This window comes from Phyllostomus discolor, chromosome 1 (assembly GCF_004126475.2).
Source record: "Phyllostomus discolor isolate MPI-MPIP mPhyDis1 chromosome 1, mPhyDis1.pri.v3, whole genome shotgun sequence".
Lineage (NCBI taxonomy): Eukaryota > Metazoa > Chordata > Mammalia > Chiroptera > Phyllostomidae > Phyllostomus > Phyllostomus discolor.
Window position 1 is genome coordinate 140,350,377 of NC_040903.2, and position 20,324 is coordinate 140,370,700.

The following is a 20,324-nucleotide window of genomic DNA, read 5'->3' on the forward strand; positions in this document are numbered from 1 at the left end:
TCATTTATTAACCTTTTGATTAAATGTATTGTCAGAACTCCACATAAACCTCACTTAACCCTGTATGGTGCTCTATACATACATGAATATATTAAATACAACCCCCATTTTCCTACCCTACTGTCTAATTAATTCTCTTATTTTTCTTGAAAAGTCTATATCATTACATCATTGTTGTCTTATGTCTGTACCCTTATGACAGAAAGCACATATATACAGCACAGCAGTGATGTGTTACCTATGCAGACGATGTTGTGTTGAGTTGTACACTTCAAACCTGCATGGTTTTGTGAACCAATGTCACCCCAATAAATTCAATAAAAAGTGTAATAGAACAAATGAAAAAAAAAGAGAAAAGTAAGAAAGATAGGCTCATACCAATAAGCTGAGATGTAGATTTCAAATCAGATATATTCTGGACTTGTCACACAAAACTTGAACTTTACCTGTTATTAAACTGTTCTTTTCTGAATGTCAACTCATTTGTTTAAATTAGAAAACAATATTGTTATTATATGTAAAGTGGTATAATATCATTTAGAAGTAGACTGTTATAAGTTAAAGTTGTATATTGTAAAATGTATGCAACTCTTTAAAAAATAAAATAAAGAGGAATGGTAAATAAACCAAACAAGGACTAAGAATGGGGAAATCCAGATGTCCTTAACGCAAAATAAGGTGGGAATAAAAGGTAAATTAACAGAAGATTTTTTTAAGATTTTATTTATTTATTTTGAGAGAGGGAAGGGAGGGGGAGAGAGAGAGAGAGAGAGAGAGAGAGAGAGAGAGAAACGTCAATGTGCGGTTGCTGGGGGTCATGGCCTGCAACCTAGGCATGTGCCCAGACTGGGAATCAAACCTGTGACACTTTGGTTCGCAGCCCGAGCTTAATCCACTGAGCTACGCCAGCCAGGGCAGAACATTTTTTTAAACAAAGAGCATAGTGTAGCTATTAGTATCTACTAAACAAATTAGATACTTAAACTAAATGTAAATGATCTAAGTATCCCAATTAAAGAGAGAAGATGAACAAACTAAATAAAATGAGCAAAACCAATTTTTCTCTAAAAGAAACCCATTTTAATACAAATAAAAGGAAAGCTAAAACTAAAATCCAGAAAAGAGATAGTCCTTGCAAACATTACTCATAAGAAAGTTAGAAGGATTCTGTAAGTATCAGAAAAAGCAGACTTCAAAAGAAGAGCTATTAGGTGGATAAGAAGGAATGACTCATAATGATTGAAGAGTCAACTCATTAAAAGAACCCTAAAGTTCTAGGTGTGTATGTACCCAGTAACAAATATTCAAAATATCTGAAACAAAATATAACAATACTGAAAGAAGAAATAAGAATCCACAATGCAGCTGGAGATTTGAACATTTCTTGACAGAAAATAAGGAACATACAGAGGATCTGAACAGCACTGCCTGCCAAGTTGATCTGCCTGACATTAGAGAACACTCCATTTAACATCGTCAGTATACACATTATTGCCAAGAACCTGTGAGACATTCATAAAGAGAGACTATAAATGTCTCAACAAGTTTAAAAATATTTAAATTATAAGAGCATGTTTTCTGACAAAACTGAAATTAAAAGTCAGTAACAGAAAAAATACATAGAAAAATCCCTAGTATCTGAAAACTTTAAAACATATGTTCAAATAACTCATGGTCCAAAGAAGAAATTACAAAAGAAATTAGAAAATATTTTTACTGAACAAAAATGAAAACAAAATATGTCCAAATGTGTAACATAATGCTAAAGCGGTATGTATAGAAAAAGTCATTTTAAGTTTAAATTCTTAGATTAGAAAGAAAGAGTCTTGACAAGTCATCTAAATTCTCACATGAATAAACTAAAAAGGAAGAGTAAATAAAACACATACTAAGGAAAAGTTAGAAAATATTAGACAATAAGAAACAAATGTAATAGAAAATAGACAAAGGGTGGAGAAAAGCAATGAAACCTTGCAAAGACCAATAAAATTGAGAAATCCCTTGCTAGATTTGTTTTTTAAAAGAGAGAGAATAAAAGATAGGATATTGCATATTCTACAGACATTAAAAAGCATAACAAAATAGTTATCTAAAAGTCATGTTAATAAAATTTGAAACTGAGTTGAAATAAATTTGTAATATATATTATTGATTATGCTATTACCATTGTCTCATTGTTTCTCCCCTTTATTCCCCTCCACCCTGTACCACCCCCACGCCATCATTCCCCACCTTAGTTCGTGTCCAGGGCTCATGCATGTAAGTCCTTTGGTTCTCCATTTCCCATACTATCCAGGGAATAAGAAGCGTAAATGTTAGGTACAAAATAGACAGAGGCAGGGGGAATAAATTTATAAAGACATACTACCAAATGGTTCAGAAGGAAACTGATTTTCTGAGTATTCCTATATCTGTTAAAGAAATTGAATTTTAGTTAAAAACTGTCTCACAAATAAAAGACAAGGCCCAGTTGTCTACATTAATTAATTTCATAAAACATTTAAAGATCATTGAAAAGAAAGGAAACTTCTCAGTGAGTTTTATAAGGAAAGCATTACTCTGTTACCCAAATTAAAGACATTACAAAAAAGTAAAACTTTCCATCAATACCTTTATGGACATAGATACAAAAAAAAAGCCTTCACAAAATATTAGCAAATAAAAAACAGCAATGTATGATAACATAAAGTTTATTTTGAGAATGCAAGTTTAGCTGAAGACTAAAATATCATTCAAGAACTAATAAGTTATATTATAAATGGCAGAATTTTCTTTTTTAGCACTGAGTAATTATTGTATGTAAGTACCACATTTTCTTTCTCTATTTGTTTGTTGATGGGCACTTGGGTTGTTTCCCTATTTGGGCTGTAATGAATTGTGCTAGAATTAACATGAGGGTGCGGGTATCTTTTAATATCTTGACTTCAATTATTCTGAATATGTACCCAAAATGGAATTGCTGGATTACTTTTAAATTTTTGAGGAACCTCTACATTGTTTTCCACAGCTTTGTACCATTTTACATTTCCACCAACAGTGCACAAGGGTACCAAGCAGGGTACAAGGGTTCCATTTTTTCTACCTCCTCACCAACACCTCTCAGGCTAAGTGAAACAGGTCAGTCACAGAAGGATAAATGTTGTATGATTCCACTTATATGAGGTATGTAAAATAGTCAAACTCATAGGAGCAGAGAATAAAATAGTAGTTGCCAGGGGTGATTGGGTAGGGGCATGGAGAGGTGTTACTTAGTGGGTATAAAGTTTCAGTCATGCTAGATTAATAAATTTTAGATATCTCCCGTGCCACATAGGAGTGCCCAGAGTTAAAAATACAGTACTGTGCACATCAAAATTTGTGAAAAGTGTAGCTCTCATGTTGCGTTTCTTATCCTCCTCCCCCAAAAAGGAATATAAGAAAGTTTGGTAGATGCTAAATATATCTGTTACTTTGATTGTGGTGATGGTATGATGAATATTTGCATACGTCCAAATTGATAAAATTGTATACATTAAACTGCAAACAGCTCAAAAGAACATCAGCAAGTAAATGGATAAACAAAATGTGGTATATACATAAATATTACTCAGCAGTGAAAAGGAACAAGCTACAAATACATACAGTAACATGGAGGAATATTTCAAATATTATCTGAGAAAAACAGTCAGATTAAAAAATGCATGTGATGCTATTTTTTTTAATTTCAGGAAAGACAAACCTAATATGTTGATTAGTAGCAGATCAATGGTCACCAGAAGCCAGGGGGATGGGAGAAGATTGGGAACAGATACAAGGAAATCTGTTGGGTTCATAGGATGTTTTACATCTGGATTACTGTGTACAGACTTAGCAAAGTTATTGACTGCATGTGAAACCTATACATTTATAGTTTGCAAACTGAACTTCAATAAAGTTTATTAAAACAGCTCTCCTAAAAAGTCAGGGCAGAAATAACACAGCAATTACTTTTAATTGTATAGTATTGGTTTTGTTATTTCAGAACCCGTAAAGCTAGCACTACCCCAAACTAGGCACCTATGATTTCCATCTAAAATAAACAGATAATAGTTGAGAGCAAAACTGTTCAATTAATGCATTAACTGATTATGAATGGAATTCCTTAGAAATATTCCAAACTAATGATGCTTTAGGATTTCATTAACCAAATATTGAGAATACCTTGCTTTTTTTTCTCTCACAAAGAAGACTCTTCTTAGCAGTAAGTCCTGATTCATAAAGTGAAAGCCCAGGGAGTTTCAGAGATCTGGTTCAACCTAGATAGGATGAGCAGACAACCAGGTTCTTTGTACATGGTGCAGCAAGTGCAGGTTTACAGTTGTGACTATGCAAAATGCAGAGTTGATTTTTATATCATTATTTATTAATTATTGTATTATTTTCCTTACAAACAACTGTAAACCTACTTTTGCCACATCCTGCATATTCACTGATACCTTTGTTTGACACAGGAGCCACTTCCCTCTCAGCATTCAATACATGGCAAACCACAAAAACACTGATCTTGCTATTTGCCAGGTAAGTTTAAGGAAACTTAATTTTACTTAGAAATATAAAAGGATGTTTCCATCTGCAGACTGTAAGAATAGGTGAAAGAAGACAAATATATTAACAGTCCACTGCCCTCACCCCTTTGTGTTCTCAAACCATCCCTCTCTCCAACAACGTGGCACAAAGGAGGAATATACCACTTATTTTCCGAACAGGAAACAGACACAGCAAGACCGCAGCCCATGAAGCGGAGACTCTGTGAGTGCCTTGTCCAGTTCATCAGTGCATACAGATCTGGCCTGTAATGAAGCCATTTACATGCAGATGCAGGCCTGGGCATGTGGACACCAGTATCAACTCTGGGAATTGTTGTTTCATCTAATCAAAAGAAATTTGCAAATGAAAGCCACATCCCTGTTCATTAACCCCACAGCTCTCTCAATATTGCTTCTCTATTATTCCTAACAAAATTGCAAACCTTCAGATGATTAGGTACCCACTTCAGAGCTTTGTTTTCCTTCTACCCCATCCTCCACCTAGGCCTTCATCTGAATAAGAAAAACCGGGATGTAGGTCTGTAAGACTGAACAATTTGTGAATATACTTACAGAAGAGCAACCTCCTGCACCTTTTGCATACTGATTGGCCTATGTAGACACATTCTGATTCCTCAACTAAGAAGAATCTTCTCTGATTACAATATTATCATCCCTGAAAAGATGAAAAGTTGTTCAGAATTGAATTTCCAAAACAGTAAGTTGAATTACCAACTTTATTTTCATATGCAAACAATATAAAAGTCACAGATGGGTCTGGTGGCAAGTATTAATCACACGTTACATTGAAATACAAAGGTATCTGTGACAAGTCCTAAGAGCAAAATTCCCAGTGATCAGTTGAAACAGGTCCATCACACACTGAAGGATTACCAGCCCTGTCCATGGCGCAGGTGTGTGCCATGCAGAACTAGTGCCGCTGATCCAGCCTCACTGCCTTTTCATAGGAACACACAGAATGCATAGTATTTCCACCCATTCTCATTATCAGAGATGATCCTGAGCCTAGCCCTTCTAATACGTGTAATAAAAGTATAGTAATAAATTTACTGGAATTGTTTATTTTATTAGTAATAGCAAATTCAGTTAGAGGAGGGAGAATAACTTAGCTTTGTTAATGCAATTCAGCAGTGACCTGCCGGGAAGTCTGGAGCTGAGGGGCCAGGCAGATCCCCATGCCCACTCAGTGTCTGGCCCTTTTGCTGAAGCTGCCAACAATAGTTTTAATTAGTGCCAATTATGACTTGTTTTAAAAATGTGGACACCTGCATAATGTGAACTAGATGGAGAATCCTACCACATTTTCTACAACTATCAAACAACTGTCAGAGATTGACAATTTTTAGAGTTATTGTTCTGGGAAAGATTCAGATTGCCAGCCTAGAGGAATATTTCTTTTTATCTCATTTATATTTATGCTCTAAATCATCTATAACTCCCCTATTATTTCATTTTCTAAAGCTCTATATTTATTTTCATAAAAAAAGAACAGAGTATAGGATCTTCCATAATACAAGCAAAAAAGCTAAAGTATGATTTTGTGTTTTCAGTTTATCAATTGACTTTAAAACTTCTATCACTTAATTACTAAGACTGAAGGATGGGCCATAACTACGAGGCCAGGAAGTGCTGCTAAAGCTGACATTAAAATGTCAACTATGGAGTCCTGCAACCCTTAGGGAAAAGCTAAGCTTTCAGCCCAGTGATTTCGCAATAGTGTTCCATGCATATGCAGAGGCCACGGCAGAGATTTAAAACAAGAATGTGGGAGTTCAGCCCCCTGCCCCCTACATTTCCTCAATTGCCATCTAGAGGAATTCTACTTTTCTGTAACTAGAAATATGCATAAGATATATTTTTAAGAAAGTTACTGCAGCTAAAATAATTTGAAATCATTGGCAAATGCAGAAGAAGACAAGGGGAAGGAGAAACAAGAAGAAATCATCTATTATGAAAGAAATCATTGCTTATGAAAGTAAAAGGAGGTGGAAAACAGCACTAGCACATTTTCTAGCAGCAGATAGGCTCCCATAGAACCATTTTATTGCTCCAGTTGATGGGAGAGCAATAAAACAACTGTTGGATTTCATTTTCAATTGTTGCTTAGTCTGTAAGAATGTTCAGCAAATAGATTTGAAAAAACTTTGGAACAGCCCATCTGTTCATTTTAAAGGATGAAGAAAAGGAAGGTAATTAGGAAAAAGAAAGAAGAAAGGAGATGACGTATTTGGAGAATTTCATGCTACTTATTTGTAAATTATAACTTTAAATAAAAATCCTTGAATTCAGGAAGAGTTTTAGTGCAGATAAAATTTTAGAGGAAATGGTTCAAGAGGTGAAAAACATATATTGTATAATATTTACAAGTTATTTCACCTTTCTATAACCTTTTGTAACTACCATTTTGTATGGATTTTCAGAATTCATAAATGCACAAAAGACCTATTCAATAATGCACTAATGTGTTTAAAAACTATTAAATAATGATTAAATCCTAGACACTATGCATTTAGGGGTTCAAAACACAATCAGTGCAAAGAAAAACACCAGAGAGCAGACAGGTACAATGTAGAGTGATAAATGATTTGACAGCAGTAGGCACAGAGTACTATGGGAGTTTTCAGCCTAGAAGTCCTAGAAATCTGTTTGATAAAATTATTGTGGGGAGCAAAAGTCAGTGAGTACAGAAAGAGAAGCAAGTTAATCCAATTTAGGTGTATGACTGAAAAACAGCCCACATTTGTGGAATAAAGGAAAATATTGATTATGATGTTAACAGTTTAGTCTTGAAATTAATATTCTTCAAACTATTGTTAAATATTTAATATGGCCAAATAATAGTTCTTCTTAAAAGAAAGAATTAAAATGCTGAATATAGTCAAAGACCAAAAGTCATGTTTTATTTTATTTTTTTTAAAGAGCAGCATTTATTTGGTCTTACGTTGGCTTCAGGTACCTTCTGAAAAACAATTTGCTAATTCCAAATAAAAACTGTGAAAAGAGATGAGGAAATTATTGTATAATTGTACAATAAACTAACATTTCTGTTATTCTGAGCTTAAAGGGACAAAAACTGAAGTTGCAAAATAGGGACGCTTGGGCGTGGGGGGAGGACAAACCTCTCACTATAGTGGTCTGTCATTTCCCACTATCAAGCCCGCAGAGAAATAGTCTAGGAAGTACCCCATTGAAAATGAGTTCTGTGTTCAATACATTTTGGAAATTATTCTGTTCCAAACTCCATTTTTGGAAATTCACAGTGCATATAAAAAAAGTCACATGAAGTCTTTCTTTAAAGGCTTTCTTTAAAGTAAAAACGTTTTGTGAATTCTTGATTATCTCTCAATTATTTGCCTGAAATAAAAATAATAAGAAAGCATAATGCAGTTCATCCATGGAAACCATTATGCACATGGACTACAGGTAGGTAGCAAAAGAAAGTTTTCTTTTTTTTTAATTGTTTAAGTACAGATGTCTCCATTTTCCTGCCACCACTTTTTGCTGCCCCACCCACCCCTACCTCCCACGCTCAATCCTACCACCCCTTTGGCTTTGTCCATGGGTCCTTTATACATGTTCCTTGATGACCCTTCCCCCCATTACCTCTCTTCCCTCACCACTCTGGGATTCACAGCTTCTCCATGTACTACCAAAATTTTAAGTAACAGTTTCTAATACAACATGAAGTCTGAGGTTGCTAAGACACACACAAACCTCTACTCTGCCTATCCCCTATTGATGTTCTATTTTGATAACTTTTTTTACAGCAATTCTTTTCAGAATACTACAATATTTAACAACACTAAATACTGTCACATTAAAATGCTCCCTTCCTTTTTTTGTTTTCAGGTGACATTGTGGATTACTCCTTCCTCCAATTTCCTGTTCATTAACCTCCTTTCTCTAGCTTAGTGCTGATTTATCCTCCTGCATTTCTGAATTTTAACCATTCTCCAAGTTTCAGGTGGGCCTGTGTCCTTTCTGCTCTCTCTTCATTTTCTAACTGATCATCTTTAATGGCTTAACATACTATTTGATGATCTTTAAATGTATGTTTTTAGCTTCTTTTTCACAAAAGCTCCATCCTCATAATTTGGGTACATAGCATAGTTCTAAATCTAATAATTCAATACTAAAATCATCATTGATTTCATCACTGAAAGTACTGATTTTCACTTCAGTTTTTAGGCTTGAAATTTTGAGCTTATTTTTCCTTTACACAGAAAAATAATCTCAAAATTATGTTCAACCAAATATCAAATTCTGTCCAACAAAGTACAAATTCTGATCATGTTTCTTTCATCCATTTATTCTTTTCTTTTTAATCATCCTCTCAAGGGTATATAGTTTTAAATGCCTCCTCCCTCCCTGCATCACTTCTCCACACTTTCATACAATGTTCTTCCTAAGGTATAAATGTTTATGTCAATATCTTGCCACAAATTATTTTATGAATATGTTATTTTAAAAATATGTGCACTACAAAGCCCTGGCTGGCGTAGCTCAGTGGATTGAGCGCAGGCTGGGAACTAAAGTGTCCCAGGTTCGATTCCCAGCCAGGGTACATTCCTGGGTTGCAGGCCATAACCCCCAGCAACCGCACATTGATGTTTCTCTCTCTCTCTCTCTCTCTCTCTCTCTCTCTCTCTCTCTCTCTCCCTAAAAATAAATAAATAAATATTTTTAAAAAATTCTTTAAAAAAAAAGAAAAATTTAAAAACAAAAACAAAAAATATATATGCACTACAAAATATACATACCCCACTTTCAAAGTTTGTAAATCAACCCAGAAAAGAAAAAATGAGAAGAATCACTGAAATTAATCCTCATCCATTGATAACCAGTTAATATTTTTATGTATTTTTGATATTACCAGTGTCTGCCTAATTTAGTCTAATTTACTATGTGGTATTAAATTTTTGTGTCATAGATATTCTTTTAAAACAAGGGGTTAAATGAGCATGTCACGTTCCAACAGTCCTAAGTCATTTAACTGCATCTCTATTGTTGGACATTTAAGCAAAATTTAGTTCCTCAATATTATTAATAGTATTGTAGAACACTCATTTTTAAATTGCCTCTGATTTTCCCCTCTTAGGATAAATCCCTAGAAATAGAAATTTTGGTTCAAAGGTTATGAAAACTTTCATAAATATTGAACCAATTTTTACTTGCATCAGCAGGGCAGGGTTTCTTCTAATCTCGTAATTGCTTAGTGCCCATTGTACACATTCTGAAATCCAAGCTTGGATTTCAAGTCTCTATCTGACCTTATTTCATACCACTATAAATATTCCAAAGAGACCACTGTAGCTTCCTGACCCTCCCTTAAATGCAACACACTTTTTCTTGTCTCAGGCTTCTATTTATGCTATTCTTTATTTCAGAATGGTTTTCATCTTTCCTTATCTCTCTATACAAATCATGCCCATTCTCCTCAACTCTTGCTTATATGGCCTACCTATATGTAACTGACTCTCCTTCCTAAGTTGCTTTCCCCTTTCCCTGGACTCCTCTGTCATTACCAAGCATTTTATTTTGATTTGAATTATTTATTAGTTTGTATAAATTTTACCTGTGTTTTAATTTGAAATCCCCCCACCCAAAAAAAAAAACTTTAAGTTACTGTTACTTTGAATGATCTAACATTTAACAAGATACTAATAGTTAATAAGACAGTAACCTATACATTAGTGAAATATGTACCTAATGTTATATTCATTTCATTGGCTAGGTGCTCCTTGACATTTAAAATTTTATTAAGATATTATAAAATATCACCAAGTAAACTTTATTTTCAGAATGTTTTCTTTTCTCAATTGTCCCTTTCTTTGCCTTTGTATGTCATGAAATGTTGAGGTATTTAAATTTCAATCAGCTCCCTCTTTAAATGAACCCTAAAGCAGGTCTTAGAGTGTTTACTCTAAAGTTATCCACCCACAGCATGTACTCAGGAACTGAGAATATTATTAAAGAGGGAATAAAAATAATGATGCATTCTTGGAAATCATTAAGATGATTTGTTGCATTGCAATGCTTGGTAAGGCACCAGAATATTTTTCCAAGATTTATAGTTTCATGACCATAGCCAACCTTGGCAGTGACTTAGCAACTAATTACAACAAAAGTCTTCAGACAATACAAAATTAGAAAAGTGATAGAATTTGATTCCTAAGTACATTCAGGTAATCATTAAGCTATATATAACATTTGTTTCTAGAGTCCCTTACTTTTAATGTTATGTGCATTATTGTCTCCTTCAATTTGAATAACATTAATCCAGATCTCAGAATGATAAAGATAAAATTATGTTGTTAATTTCTTTATTACAATAAGACATTTATAGATGAAATTTCATTCAGTTGAACAAGACTCTTAGTAACCATTAAGAGAAAATTAAGCCATTTTGGTTATTCTGATCTAGTGGAATTTTAACAAACATTAAGCTCATACAATAAAAGCAGCCATAGGATTATTCCTACCTCAAAATGACAATTCTGACTATATTTTTTCAACATAATTTTTGAGGTAGACTTTCACTATACTCTCTCTCCTATTACACAAGATTGTCTTAAAATATCTAATTATGCAAAAAATAATAATCCTTCAAGATATCAAAAACATTACAACTTTTATCTGATCACAGTTTTTGTTTTTATTTTTACTGATCTATAAAATAGGCTGTGAATTTACACATGGAAAAGCACTTGGTTCTACCTTTAAATGATTACAATCACAATGAAGACATGTAGAAGTACTGCTTCACCTTCTAATTATTGTTTGTTATTAATAACTCAAAAGGAATTGGGACAATCTAAGTTTAACCCCACAGGGACAGAGAAAGACTACAACAGGACAATTACCTGATTGATGGTAAAGAACTGGAGATTTCATTTGGCTCCTAACTTCTCCAGTATCTATTATAATCTTATGAAGATGTACATTGATCACCAACCTAAAATAGGGCCATATTATAGAACTAGGGAACTGCTGGAGCAGACCATAAAGTCCTTGGCTAAAACTGCTTGATGGAGTTCCAGTTTTTCATATAGACATGTTAGTTAAGATTTTACATTTTTATTTTTATTAGTTTACTTACCAGAAACAACTGAAGGATGGGAACAAAATGCTCAGGAGAGCTAAATCTCTGATTTATGTTTTTGGAAGAGGACTGACTCCCAAAGATTCTGCAATGTTTTTCCATGTGTTATCTTTTTAATCTTGGAAATGTCACTAAATATCACTGTGAATTTGATTACTTTATCCTCAGCGTTTACAGGTAAAGATAGTAAAGATGAAAAAAGATAGTTTAGTAATGTCACAAAAAGAAGTGAAATAGTTGATAAGTGAGGATCTAAGACAATAATTTGACTATGAATTTTAGGAAAATTAAGAGAATTTAATTTAAAGGGGTTAAAGAAAACCAAATGGAAAAAAAAAGGGAGAATGCTTGCTTTATTTTTGATCCTGGACTGAAATTCTTTAACAACTCATTGATTATCTGTAATCCCAGGTCTGAAGAGTGAATCCAAGTAGCACCTGTGCATGACACTGAGTCAAATGTGTGATGCTTCTTGCTGCCTTGAAAAGACCCTCTGCCTAGAACAGAAAGTACTTTCAGAGAAAGAATGGCATTGACTTGACCTATTCCCCAGCTGCCTGGGGAGTAGTTCACACACAGGTCTAAGACTGTTTGCCTGTCCAAAGGAAGCTTTGGATGAATTGCCCATTCATTATCCTACCATCTACAATTCACGGTTGCTCTATGTGAGGGTGCTCTATTACTCCTCGGTAATATGAAAAAGGCTAAAGTTACACAAACAAGACAACTTTGTCCTCCACCCTATTGTGCAAGAAAGCTCACAATGTCTGTCTCTTTCTAAGTTGCTGTGAATTCCTGCTAATGAAAAGATAAATAAGGGCATATGCTAATGAGAAGTCAAATGCAAACTGAATGTAAATAAAAGGGGAAGGGTCTTCTAGTCATAAAAAATATTTGGAAGTGATTTCTCTTCCCTCATCTTTCCCTCAGAATTCACTTGCTCAAGAGTTGTTTAGAGAATAAATCATTGGTATTGAAGATATTTTATATCTACGTGTATATGAAAAGGAAACAATTCTGTTATGCTAAATTATAAATATAAAAATTGTAAATATCTTCACTTACTCTTTCATATGCTTGACTAGAATTTCCAGATTTTAAATAACAAATTACTAGAAAAGTCACATTTTTTTAAACTTAGAATATCTTCTATAAAACCGGTTTGATACCTTCAACTAATGTAGGAAAAGTTAAAAATAACATTGCTTTTCTAGTTATGAATTTCTTGATACATGTGATTCACTAATTCATAGTGAAAATTTTTTTCACAAGTTTTTTTGTTTGAGTTTGACCAAAGATACAGAAAAATTAAACTCCTCCAGAAGATATTATATAAGTAGCAGCATGACTCTTAATTCTTTAATCATTTTCTATGAGACTCCTAGTAACTTCCCACTTACAAATATAGTGATCATTTCCACATGAATCCATTAAACAGAGCAAATGCATAAATATGGCACAGGGCTACACCATGACTAACTTCTAGGCATTTTAAATCTCTTACAGTGTATTATTTATAAACAAATAAATGGACAACCATGAACAGATGAAAATTGGTATTTATTTCCTACCTGTTCTCAAGTGTTCCGAGAATAACATTGAAAAAAAATGCATGATAATGCCTACCAATCTGTACAAAGATCCATTCAGGATAATGTAGAAAGTCAAGACAAAGAAAAACACTTGTCAGTAACAACCTTCCTTCCTACAATGCCAAAACCATGCTTTGCTGCCAGATAACCATCTGAATAATGGCAGAAAAAAGTAAAGGAAGTGAGCTGTGTAGAGACGATGCCTACTAACCTACACAACAGTACAATAAACAGTATATAATGCCTCCTTACTCCTACCCCATCTCTGCTACGAGACATTTGAGAACTGTGTGAAACCACCACCTCAATAAAATTCTGCATATCATAATATGTCTACTTTCTGGCTCCAGATTGGAGTCACAGTTGCCATAGTGATATATCTTGCTTTCAACTCTGTTGATACACAAGGGCTGTACCATACACTATAGCAAAAAACAGCAGCTTGTCACCTATGTGATTTACATGGAGAAGCTATAGACAGGCATTTACACACTGAGAGCCCCTACTTTGTGAATCCTACTGTATAGTCTTTCTGGTAGGAAAAGTTTCTCACCACCACTTGTTCAGAGCTTGTTGAGCTATCCATATTTTTATAACAGCAAATGTAAGACTTTTTTGTCTGAGCAAGAGTGTACTGGGGGTAGCCCCTATTTAGGCCTGACTCCACCTCTGTAAACTTTCATCATACCCACTCTCATCTTCCAATTTGTAAAAACCAAACCAACTTAGTCACAAAGTTCCCAAACCAGCTCCTGGATTTTCCAATTTCAAATCCCTTAAAAATAAGTTATTGGTAATCCATGCAAATAAATGACAGAATAATTACAAAAAATTAAAGTCTTTTAGGGTTGAAAATTATAAATTTTTTATATTTGCCTGAAATGTTCTCAGAATACTAAAAAATTATATATAAATGCTGATTTTAAAGAAAGACAACTTCATAAATGCTATTTATTTTCCTTTAATTCCCATCTAATTCTCAGTTTGCATCTCCTGACTCCTCCCTTGGCACACCCCACTTACCTTGTTCTTGCCTCATGTGAAACATAATGTCAGGCATTAGAATATTACCTCATCATTCCTTCTACCTGAAAAGCTCACCTCTTCTCTCTTCTCTGCCTCCAGAACTTTTTTAAAAACATTTTTAACTCATTGATTTTAGAGAGAAAGAGGAAAGAAGAGAGAAAAACACTGATTTGTTGTTTTACTTATTTATGCATTTATTGGTTGAACCCTGTATGTTCCCTGACCAGGCATCAAACTCACAACCCTGGACTATCTGGACAATGCTCCAACTAAGCTACATGGCCTGGGCTCTCCCTACAGCCCTTTGACTGGCAATCTCTCCTCTTACTGCTGGTCTCCTCCTTAAATGATATTTCCTCAAGAACTTCTTCCTTGATCTACCCCACCCTCTGAATCCACCCTCATCCCTGAAAAGATTAAAATCACCTTACACTTTCTCTAGTAGCAACCAGCACTTCTTACAGTTATATTTTTATTATTTGTGTAATTATTTTTTTAATGTTTATCTTCATCACCACACTGCAAACTGTATAAAAACTACCACTGTGTACACACAATAGGTCACCTATAAGTCATAAGTAATCATTGAATGAGTGAGAAAATAAATGAGTGGATATATGCATAAGTGAATGTCTTGAGTAAAATAAAGAGACAATGCTCTTGTTATTATATCTATTTGCTTTAATTGTGGATTACTTACAGCAAAAGCACTTTTAATAATATTTAATAATTTTTCTAACAATGGACAGTGAGTTTTTAAAGATGAGTGGATCAATACAATACTCACTGACTGCTCACTACAGGGAGCCCTAGTATTTGGGGGCTCTGAGAAGACACAAATAAAGCAAGTCCCCTGCCCTGCAGGTGCTTGCAATTTATTCCAGTACTTCAGTGGGAGACACCACTTCCTCCAAAGAAGGGCTTGAAACCAATAAGGAGGAAGTATAGTAACACATTCTTTGTGTCATGCACATTTAAATAAAAACTTCCCTAGTACTTTGCCTGTATCTGCCCAGAGCATCTTATCATATGTCAGATGTGGTCTGAATCTCTGTAGTTAAAAAGAAGTAATCCCTGACCTCACAAAGCACGTATTCCAGTCAGGAACACAGACTAGAAAAAAGATGATTTCTACACAACAGAGTCCAGGCTCTACCCAAACTGGGAACAAAGCTATTTGGGAACACTTACAATGATGAGAGATCATTTGCATAAAGAGATCATGTCTTTATAATGTAGCCATAAAAGCTGGGCCTTCTTGAAACACAAGTAAGTTTTGTCAAGTGGGCCAACAGGGGAAGAGCATTATACACCTTTCCCCATTGTTCATTTCAGTCTGCGCCCGTTTGCTGTAATAGACAGTAACTTTGAGTTTTAGAAAGGAAGAAACTGCATGGAAAAAGACAGGCAGTCTAGTCGTTACAAGATATATTTTAAAATAAGTGTGGAAGTAATGACTGAATTTTATTTTAATGTACAAAAATTGTTGTAGCATAAAATACCAAAGGATAAATTGGAGATAATCACTTCCAAATTTTCTTCTGCATTTTTATAAGTGATAATTATGCTATTTATCACAATGTTAAATGTTTTTGCTACAGAAGAGCATTAAGACAGTGGTCACTGTAATAAACAGGCCGATACCAATGTGATTACCAATAGCCTTTTGACATTGTTGAACTTAGTATCTCTTGGTCAGAGTAGCTTTAGAGCTGCACTGCTGGAGTGACCTGCACACAGCGCCATAAGAGAATATTACCTCTGATGACATATCGTGAAAAAGTGTGATAGCCTAGAAAGCCAAACAACTTAAGATTTCCAGTATATTATGAGCTCTTTAGAATATGGAAAAATCATCTATGCTTAGGACTCAGAAAGTACAGATTAATATCCTAGTAGATTGGGGGATGACAGTCTTTATTGAATGCCACCATCAAGGGAAACTTCTATTTGGAAAAAAACTTAGAAGAATATTTTCTTGGTCAGAAACTGAAGATATTGTTTGGAGTTCTCATAGAGTTCTCATTAAAAAAGCATGATTTTATGTTCGTATATGTAGCTTTATGTCTCTGAATATTAGCATCTTTCTTAACATACCTAGAGAGTATCTGGATTGATTTGTTTCTTTGAATTTTATTTAATATAGGAACTTATAGTTTTTTCTTATAACATATAAGTTATTAATTTCATTTTAATGCTATATTTTTTCTGAGTACATGATTTATAAAGCACTTTAAGATAAATTTGGGATCATTTATAGTGAAAAATAAATAAAAGAGTTAGAGGAAATTCCAGTCTTTGTGAACCCTGTTTATAAACATGCAACACCACAGCCAGATTGGGAAAGAGAGGGTTTGGACAATGGAATGTCCTCTTTATCTTGTTTGGAAGGGGTAAAAAAAATAAGTGGTACTATTTCTACGTCTTATGCAGACTGAACACATAAGAGTAATTTTGGTTATTTCACAAGTTTCCAAAGAGATTTCCAAGTACTAAATTTTGCACTACTCATATTTTAATAGTTTTACAGAAGTGATTTGCTAATTTTGCAATATCCATATTTCCAAAATAATAGCAACTTAGCTATAGTTCTCTGAGAACTGTTTAGATCATCCGGATGTTTGCTTGTGGAGTTAGACAACTCAGAATAAAAACATCACATAGTTACCATAAACATTCTGTACTTACTAATTAGATCTCTTAGCTTTCTGTATCTACTCCAAAATAGTTGCAATTTGATGTCTTTACTTAGAGAAGGTAGTCTGTGTGTTTAGAGATTTTTTTCCCCAGAGAGTAGACTGAGTTTCTAAGAGTTAGTCATATTTATATTTAAAACATTTATCTCGCTTGCTAACTTTCTAAGGCGAATCACTAGTAAATAACTGCATAAAAGAAATTAGACATGCTACCTTAGTACCCATGTGCAACTGGGGGCATGTACAAAAATTACTGCTGTTGTCATCCCTACAGTTATCCTTACCTGCAGCTCATGGACTGTGCATGTTATTGAGCCAACTTCCCACATGGACATAAAGAGAACAGTTTATAATGCATATAAATAGGTGAAGTATATGTTTAAATGGGTGCAATCTATTCTTATTTCAGTGAACTCCACAGAGCATTACAGTTTTCACTGCCTTCCCCCATCCACACAGACCCCCACTCCACAAAAGCAAGATTTCATTGTACATTGCTAGAGATGATATTCCCAGTTGTGGCCAAAAGTAAACAAACTCAAAACAGGATCTTCAGGTCTCTTTATTGATGCTGCCCTGGAAGAGGGCAGTGCATTGACAAGTGGGTGAAAAGTAGAGGAGGAAGGGCTCTAAATTGAATGCGGGGCGGGGGAACAGAAGGAAAGAAACTCTCAAAGGAAAGCCACTCACTTTCCAACACCTGATAAATTTTCCTCTTTCTTCCTCCAGGTTCCAAAATGCCTGTGTTGATAGGAAAGACAATGGGATTATGGAAAGGAGAAAAAAAGGGCATTAGGGATGAGATGCAGTTGCTTGGCTGGGTGTTTGTAATTATTTAAGGTGACTACATTTGAAGGAAATAAGGGTGCCTTGTTATACAGATAGCTTTGTTTTCAGAATGAGAGTCTGCTTTGTTTTAAAACTGCTTGTTTAGATCTAGCAGTGGAAAGAGACTCACAAACTGCTACCTATATGCGCTCAACACAGAAGTCTGCCACCAGGCACTTTTTAAAGAGCTGGAGCATGGTAATAACAGGAATTTCTATGCAAAGCATATTTGCTGTGAATATTTACACAGGAAATAAATTTGTAACCAAATTAATAAAGCGACAAGTCTACTGAATACAAATGGAAACATGGAATTTTCCACAGCTGCTGTTAGAGTTTTTGTTGCAGAGAACTTTCCCTATGCAAGCATTCTTCAGAGCCCTAATCTGCATTTTGTTGATGAGGTATGAGTTTGAATAAGATCATCCTTTTTTGGCCTAAGAGAATGTTCACCTAAATGATCAGAAACAGAAATAGGGGTCCTAAAAACTAGATTATGACATCATATCCACTAGGTATACTTCTTTTCTAGCCACTCTACGTACACATCAGTTTGGGAAATGGATCCATTGGGTCTGTTGACACCATTTCCATTTGGGAAGCTTGAACTCTACCTTTTAGCACTGGGCCCACCACAGGTGACTGCCGTTCGCTTTTGTTACTTCATCATAATCGGTTTCTTACGCAGTGAACGCAAACAGGGAAATTTCAACCATTGGTAAATAAAGGTCTGTGCATGAGTGCCTCTTAATAGCTTATCATACTGTGTGATCAAACTGAGTAATTGCCTAAGAGGGGAGTTCTTAGCATAGACAGGTGCCCAGGGCTGAGCTCTGCTCTGGAATGCCACCACACAACAAAGCCCTGAATGGATAAAGCATCAGCAGCACTGGGGCGCTAGGCCTGTCACACAGGTGGGGAGAAATCAGCGAGGTGAGGCAAATGTAAGTGAGCCAATGACACGGGAATGGTGTTAGATGGATAGGGGGCAAGTACAAAGACAAAGAAGCCAAGAAATTGAAGAAAACAGCTTTCACCACTAAATGGAAATTACCTTGAATGCTGCATTGCACCAGTGACTTTGACAGCTGAAGCAGCAGCAAAGAGAACTTGACGAAGATATTGGCTGGGCTGTTAGCTTTGCAAGGGGCTAAGTGTGGTTGACTTTCTCCTGACAAGATCAATCACTGTTCACACAACACAATGAGCCAAATTCAAGAATATTTTCTTGGGGCATTCATAAAAAGATTGAAAATCAGCAGGCTGCTCCTATGGCTGAATTCACAGGAACACAGAAATACATTCTCCAAACAGTCCTTTACCTCAGAATTTTCTTATGTATTATATAAAATTATAATTTGTGAACGTTTACTATTTTATGTCATACAACTAAACTTTAATGTCTTTATTAGTCAGAACATGGCTCGACAGACTGCAGATAGTCTTAGATCCACGCTTATTTTACCCCATTTTAAACAAACTGCAGCCTTGTTTCCTTCTCTCTCTCCGCACATTCTCCTACAGGACACGGCACACAGATGGCAGATTGGCTGGCACTCGCTATTGGGTTTTGCAGTGAGTGAGTTTTGTCATACACACCCTGATGTGTAAACACACTCATACACTCTCTCTCACACACACAGTGAGTCAAGTAAGCTTCATTATAGGCTGGCATTCCTTGTGACAGACAAGGAACATCTGTGCTGCTTTGTCTGCAAACAGTGAATCTACTGGAGAATCTTAGCCACAAATCCTTTTAAACACATAGCACTCTCACCCCCCAATTTCTCCCTCCTTTTTGCACAAGGATGTGAATATGAATTGAAATTCCAAATTAACTACTATTCCAGATAAAGTTTAAAGTTTTCATTAATTTTTAAATTGAACTATCAGACATGAATGCTGTGATATTTCATACCAATGGCTTGCACAGAGAGGCTTTAAATATTAAAGTTTCATCATTTTCAAAGGAAAGAAAATAATGTTCTTTTCCTAAAAAGTGACACTGTGAAAAATAACATGAGCCATGTAAGAAACAAACAAACAAAAAAGCATGAAATTAGCTCTAGAAGCTTAGGTACCGTCTCACCTCAAATACTAAAGCTCTGCACTCTGTCAAATGGGCTCATGGCAGCATTTAAAAGGGAAGCCTCTACAGTTGTTCAGCCAGCAGCTATTTGTTTGGCTCTTTGCAGTGCCTGGTTTATAACAGCTATTCAATAAATATCTGTTTAATATTGAACAAATAGAGATGCAAACTAGATATTGTGGGGCACACAAACACATAATAAACAGTCTCTATCCTTGATTATATTAGGGTACTGATAAATTATTCTCATGATTCCCAGAGTAAAAATAGGAAGCCTTTCTAGAAAAGGAATGGTAAGAATTGGTCTGACCCTAATTGAATGAGGCGGGCATTCCAGAAAAATAAAATGCTATAAGCAAATTTTATATATAAATATTTCAGACTGTTGAAAAAACACACTTAAATGGTCAGATGGTTGGGAGCAGA